The sequence below is a fragment of the Pinus tabuliformis genome, chromosome 1_1 (assembly GCF_031772625.1).
Source record: "Pinus tabuliformis cultivar Carrire ecotype Pingquan chromosome 1_1, CPIR1, whole genome shotgun sequence".
Lineage (NCBI taxonomy): Eukaryota > Viridiplantae > Streptophyta > Pinopsida > Pinales > Pinaceae > Pinus > Pinus tabuliformis.
Genome location: NC_142297.1, coordinates 883,117,227 through 883,124,398, shown reverse-complemented (window position 1 = coordinate 883,124,398; position 7,172 = coordinate 883,117,227). Strand labels below are relative to the sequence as shown.

The 7,172-nt window shown below is 37.9% G+C and overlaps 1 pseudogene; it reads left to right on the top strand.

Moving 5' to 3' along the window:
• The first annotated feature begins 1,213 nt into the window (after positions 1-1,213).
• Positions 1,214-3,142, top strand: LOC149217194 (lysine-specific demethylase JMJ27 pseudogene; annotated as a pseudogene).
• The last annotated feature ends 4,030 nt before the right edge of the window (positions 3,143-7,172 follow it).

The window sequence follows — 7,172 nt, the reverse complement described above, 5'->3', positions numbered from 1 at the left end:
AACTAAGAAGAAAAAGGATACTAAATACAAAAATATATCCTCATGTAATGGAGTTGGGTCAGAGCTCAACACTTACTTTTCTGAAACCAATGAAGCAACTCTCTATCCAAACATTGATCTAGGAACTTCTTATTACTAATACAAAGAAACAAAGACCTCATATTCATGGGTCCTTATAGAAGACTATCCCGTAGCAACCCAATCTAATTGAGGATCATGTCATTAAATATCAGAAGTTTTGGATCACTACAGTCTTGTCGAACACTGCATAATATAATTCAAACCAGAAAGCCTGCTTTGGTGTTGTTACAGAAAACAATGGTAGATAGGGACAAAGTTCAGAATATCCTCTTGATTTTATGCCCAAATTGGGCGGTCTACACAACCAATCCACTAAGGAATTCTGGAGGTCTTTCCGCTATATGGAATCCCAAAATTTTCTCCCTTTTGGCTTACAAATCCTCCGTTGGCATCATTTTATCGGGATATTGTCGAGGTTATTTGACAAGATTTCGTATCCTTAATCTATATGCTCCATATGAAAATAGAAAATAATTCTGGAAGGTGGTAAAAATTCTATTGTAACTGTTTTTAATGCTGCAACAAATGAAGTTTTGTCACATCCACTTTGCTTCTAGCCATCATCATTCATACCATGTCCAAGCAAGTTGAAGCAACTTATTCATTCTATATCAGCAATATATAGATAAGAAGTGTTTTAGACTACACTCTTGCTTTCATGAGTGTAGCCTTGGACATGGTGCGTGATAAATGGGATCCAACTCTAAAGAAAGGTTTCATCGACATTACTTCCTCAAGAGATTTCTATTGGATTTATAGCAACCTTCAATTTGTATTTTGTGGAGAGATGATTGAAGATTTAATAGGAAATCAAAAACGATTTGGTGATTTAGTAGCTTGGGGAGGTTGTACAATAATATACTTGCTTTGTCAACAACTTCACTTTGACCTATTTGACTTTGTGTATACAAATATTAATGCTGTAGAAGTGGATAATGTAGTAATAACATATTTGACATCAAGAGAAACATCAAAACCAACAAATTATGGGTAGGATCTGGAAAATGCAAAGAAGTCGAGAACATTGAACGATCACGTCTTCTCAATGCTAAAAGCACATTCTTCCGCTAAAGATAGAATTGATCTGCAATCAAGCAAATTGATGTCACACATATATTCTTGGATGTCTGTTATGGAATATAATAATAAGGCATTAGGTGAACCAACAATAAAGTCGGAGATTCCTAAAGCCAAACTTAATGCAGATGAGCATCTGTTCTGTGACAACTGCAAGACATCAATTGTTGATTACCATCGGAAATTCCCATATTGTTCATATGATCTTTGTCTCAGTTGTTGTCGGGGGCTTCGAGAAGGTTGTCAACCAAGTGGTGGTAAAGCAGAATTGGCCCAACATCAGTCTACAGATAGAGGTTATTCTAGAGAGGGATTACCAAGAAATAAGCAAACAAAGGTGTCGGGCGGAAGATCAGGTTGGGAGCTTCACTCCCAGGTTACTAGCAATAGCACTGTAGACCCTACAGACAGATTACCAGATTGGAAGGCTAATAGTGATGGTAGCATTCCATGCCGAATATGGTGGCTGTGGTTTTCATTTATTAGAATTAAAACGCATTTATAGAATGAATATGATTGCAAAACTTGACAAAGAGGCAGAGGAAATGGCCAGCAGCTGCAAAGTCACAGAGGGCTTGAAAATTTCTCACTCCTATACCTCATGCTTCAAGTCTGGTTCTTATGGGAAAAATGGATATTCTGAAAGGAATTTACGCCAAGTAGCTCATAGGAAGGACAACAGTGACAATTATTTGTACTGTCCAACTGTACAGGATACTAAAGAAGAAGGCCTTGAGCATTTCCAGAAACACTGGATTAGAGGTCAACCGGTCATTGTGCATAATGTTCTTGAAGGCACTTCCAGTCTGAGCTGGGACCCATTGGTCATGTTGCGGCCTGTTCAAGAGACTATGAATGGCAAGTTTAATGAGGAGACAAAGATAAAGGCCATTGATTGCTTAAATTGGTGCGAAATTGAAATCAGCGTCAACCAATTTTTCAAAGGGTAGGCAGATGGTCAAATGCATAAAAATGGTTGGCCTTTGATGTTGAAGCTGAAGGATTGGCCGCCACGAAATTTCTTTGAAGAACGTTTACCACGCCATAGAGCTGAATTCATTAATGCATTGCCCTTTCATGAGTACACACATCCTAAATGGGGCCTTCTTAATCTGGCAGCAAAGCTTCCTGATAATTACTTAAAACCTGATATAGGACCCAGAACTTACATTGCTTATGGGACAAGTGAAGAACTTGGCCGAGGTGATTCTGTTACTAAGCTGCACTGTGATATGTATGATGTGGTAAATGTATTGACTCATACAGCTGAAGTCAAGTTCCGAGGGTGGCAGCAACTTAAGATAGATAAAATTCAAAGATCATTAAGAGCATTAGACTCAGAAGAACTTTATGAAGACTTAGATAGGATTGGAAATTCCTTTGGTGAAGAAGAGGAAAAACAACTAAAATTGAGGCATCATCATTTGATGTTTCTGTGTCTCAAAGCAACAGAAAAGTTTCTTCAAGTCAAACTATTGATGAATGCCTTAATGATAATGACATTGAATCTAGTTTGAGGGCAAAGTCTCTTGATTATATGGAAGAGAAAAATTGGGATATAGATGGAGCAAAATATGATGGTTCAGAAAAGTGGAAAGCTCATAGTAGTGAACAAAAGGATCTTGGTACAATACCAACAAAGGTGGAAGGAAGGATTGCCAATAGAGAGAATAGTTTAGATGTCACACGTGGTGGGGCTCTTTGGGACATTTTCCGGAGAGAGGACATACCAAAGTTACAGGATTATTTATTAAAGCACTGTCAAGACTTCAGACATAGCAGAAATGTATCGGTTGATTCGGTTGTCCACCCCATTCATGATCAAACTTTTTACTTGAATGAAGGTCATAAAAAGAAATTGAAAGAGGAATACCAAGTAGAGCCATGGACATTTGAACAACACCTTGGTGAGGCAGTTTTTATTCCAGCTGGATGTCCTCATCAAGTTAGAAACTTGAAGGGTTACCTGGACATGTTACTATGAAATTATTAAAAACTTTCAGATGGCTACGGGCTTGATAGTCAACAATGAGAAATCTGCAATTTATCACAATGAAAATAATCAAGAAGCTATAGAATGGTTATCAGAACTATTTGGAATCAAAGCGCAACCTATCAGCTGTGGTATGAAGTATTTGGGTTTCCAGATCAAAGCAAATGGCTACACAAAATCCGATTGGAGTTGGATCCTTGACAGATTCCACAAAAGGATATCAGCATGGGAATTCAAGTGTCTAACACTGGCGGGAAGAGTAGTTCTTGTACAATCAGTTTTGAACCAGCTCACGGTCTACTGGGCTCATTTATTTGCTATTCGTGTAAGCATTATTAAAAGCTTGAATAGACTGTCTGCCAATTTCATCTGGGGAGGCCAAGCAGACAAGAGGAAGTTTCATCTCACAAAATTAGCCAGCATCTCTTTGCCAAAGAACATGGGCGGTTGGGGCTTACTTGATATGCAATCTTTTGGAAGGGCCCTTTTATGCAAATCTTTGTGGAGAGCTGTTCATGGTGTTGGTCCATGGTGTAACATGATTCAGGCGAAATATTTAAAAAGGAAGGATTTTATTTTCTGGTACAGAAAAGGAATGATCGGGGTGCCATATGGATCATCTATTTGGAATAGCCTCCGCAAGATTGAATCTTATTTTCTGAAGAATCATATCTGGCATTTTCAAAATGGTAGCAAGATTCTTATTGGCAAAGATCATTTTAAGGGAAGCAGCGGGGTGTCTAAAATTCCTGAATCTCTTTTGAATTTCTTCCACAGAAGGGGATATTTCTATTGGGATAGTCTGATTGATGAATGGCAGGGGCCTATTCCACTATGGAAAAGCGCAGACACACTTCAGATGCCTCACTCGATAGCAAATCAGTGGGATCTCATAAGGGTGAGTCTTAGGAATTGTGGAATATTTCGCAATGTGGAATCTGACTTTTTAATATGGAGCCACTCAAAGGAGATGAATAATATAAGGGTCAAAGAAGTATATCAGCACATCTTGCAATCAAAACGATCCCCGATCAATCCGATATTTCCTCACATTTACTGGAAGGATGGCTGTCCATCGAAAATGATACACTTCGCGTGGCTCACCTTTCATAATAAGATTTTAACCTGGGAGAATTTGAGGAAGCGCGGATGGATCGGTCCAGGCATATGTCCTCTGTGCAGATCTGAAGGGGAAAATAATGATCACCTGTTCATAAGATGCTATCGTTCTCAGCAAATTTGGCAGTTTCTGGAGAACAGTTATGGAATTAAACTCAAGGCACATGCTTCAATAATGGATATGCTCCTCTGGTGCAGCGTACAGAAGTTAAATTGGCGAAGGATAATAATCTCTACCCTGTGGCACATCTAGAAATGGCGGAACTACATCATTTTTAACGATTCAAAAATGGCTAGCTCAGAAATCTTTGTTAAAATCGTTGCTACTTATGAAGCCCTTCCACAGAAAGCTATTATCCAAAGAAGGGGCGAATCCACTGAACAATCTTTGGAAATCTCTCCCTTCCCAAAGGCGTATTTCGACGGTGCGGAACAGCAAGGCACATGTGGCTGTGGCATCCTGATCATGGTAGATGAAAGCACTCAGTTCTCCATTCACTGGAACGGGGGGAGTGGTTCTAATAGTAAAGCGGAGGCCATGGCTCTCGCAGGGTTATTAAAATTTTGCCTCTTCCTTAATCTACAACATGTTTCCATTTTTGGGGATTCGAAGGTTATGGTCGACTACATCTCTGGTAAGATCCATATTACAGTTCCACATTTGATTGGCTGGATGGGGAGGATCAGTTTTTTCTGGGATTCCATGGTTGGTAGTTCTATCCACCATATTCGCAGAGACAAAAATTATCTGGCAGATTCACTGTCTAAAACAGGTCTACAGGATGCTACTGGTTTTTGGTTTTTGCAGGTTCTATCTGAGGGAGTAAGCTATCATATCCAAGAGTTTATTTTGCCGGACTTCTAGTTTCATTTCTGTTTTCTTCACAGGTTTCCATGGACGGGTCTCTGATCTTTATGTGGCTGTTTCTTTTATCATCTTGTTTATGGATGGTGTACATGATGTTTCTGTACATCCATATGTTTCTTGTTTCTCTATGTGATCATGTTTTGTTTTGGAGATCTCCCAGAACACTATGTTTCAGTCAAATTTTCCTTAGCTATTCACTGGAATTCTCCCATGGTGATTTCATCTGGTTTTCTCTGCAAATGGGAGTGTATATGATGTAAATTTTGAACTTTATATCCCTCATATAATAATATTCAGCTTTTTCATTCCGAAAAGGTTAAGCATAGCACATCAAGCCCAATCATGTCACTTTCTTGGTGCTTTTTCTGCCTGTAGCCATTCAGGTTTACTTGATGAAAACTGACATTATTTTCAATGCATAAGTCAATATTATGGAATTTTCCCCAGAGCAATGCGATATGCCCTTCGTTAAACTTTACAATCTAAGTGGGTGCATGAATGATGCATATGGTGTTATTGAAAATCTATCTTTCACAAGTATTTACAGTTCCTTGCTTTACGCCTGTAGAATGCATGGAAATATTGAGAAATCAGACATGGAGATGATGTAGGTAGAGTCAAAAATTTTGGTTTGCCCAGCTATCATTATATTGTTTTATATATTATTAATTCTAAGCCTGATGAAAATTGTAATGTTGCAACATATAATTAACCCTAGTATATCTTTCAGGTATGCAAGATGACATAAAGATAACTTTGACAATAGCTGGAATATTTAAGAACAATTGGCTGGCATTAGAAAGGAGAATATCGAATTCTAATGTTGGCATGAAAGATGATGCAAACAGAAAGCTAATCTTAAAGGTTACAATTGAAATAATATTAAGGAAATCACTCAAATTTTAGGACTGGTAAATGGTGGCACTCTATTTAGAAAATATTTTTGGGAACAAAGGCCAAATTCTATTACACTAAATGAAAAATGTCGTGGGAGGTTTTAAATAACATATTGAAGAATAAAATTGAAATCTAGTGGTCGGATATTATGAGATTGAAAGCAAATTTTCCCAAAAAAGGCCCTACTTCCCTCCATATTTAGATATAAAAAACTCCTTTGCTTTTTGATACAGACAAATCCATAACTAAGTCTTTCTCTACAACAAATCCATAACCGTGTTGAAGGGAGAAGTCTCTACAACTGTCTTATGAGGAGGACCTATACGCTGTCAAAAGAGGTTCTAACTTTGAGTTTTCTTCCAAGTCTGGGTACTTGTCTATGATTTATGGCACATATGCAAGCCTTGAAAGTTTGAGAATGCACAAGAATAAACTCCTGGGATAAATACCCATTTGATTATAAGGACTTCTCCTACATTGATGTGAAAGTGTCAGCAAGGAAATTTGCAGATATCTTAACACAGAAACAAGCAATCACATTCCATTAAAATGCACTTAACTTTACATATGCCCAAAAGCAGAGGAAATAACTAAGCTGGAATCTGATCCAAGAAAATGCCCCATATTATCATCCTATGCTTAGTAATGCTTACAAGGAAATGGGTTGGGTATGTGTTTAAAGTCTGTACAATCAAAAAGAAAGAATCTAAAGGTAGCCCCAACAATCTGAACAGACAACAAGATATCAGTTTACCAAGTCAATCTAATAATGTAGCACATATGGACTCATCTTGATATTGCTGCCTTGAGTTTACTGGCTATTTCACTTGTCAAAGCGAAGGATAATCCCTTCGATTATGTGTATACAATGGGCCAGTATCTTGAGCACTGAGGAATCAGATGAACGCAGCTGATTTTATCTCTCTAGAGGTAGCACTGGTGTATTCTAGCTGTGTAAGTGTCATTTAATGAGGTTGCAACTTTTTACATATTACAAAAATACGTGAATAAATGGCAAGATCATAAACAACCACACAAACGGAAATTGTTTTCCATTGATAAGAATATATATACCCCTCTCAATGTCCTGCAAGGCAAGGACATGGATTGAAAAAAATATATATACTCTTCTCAAAA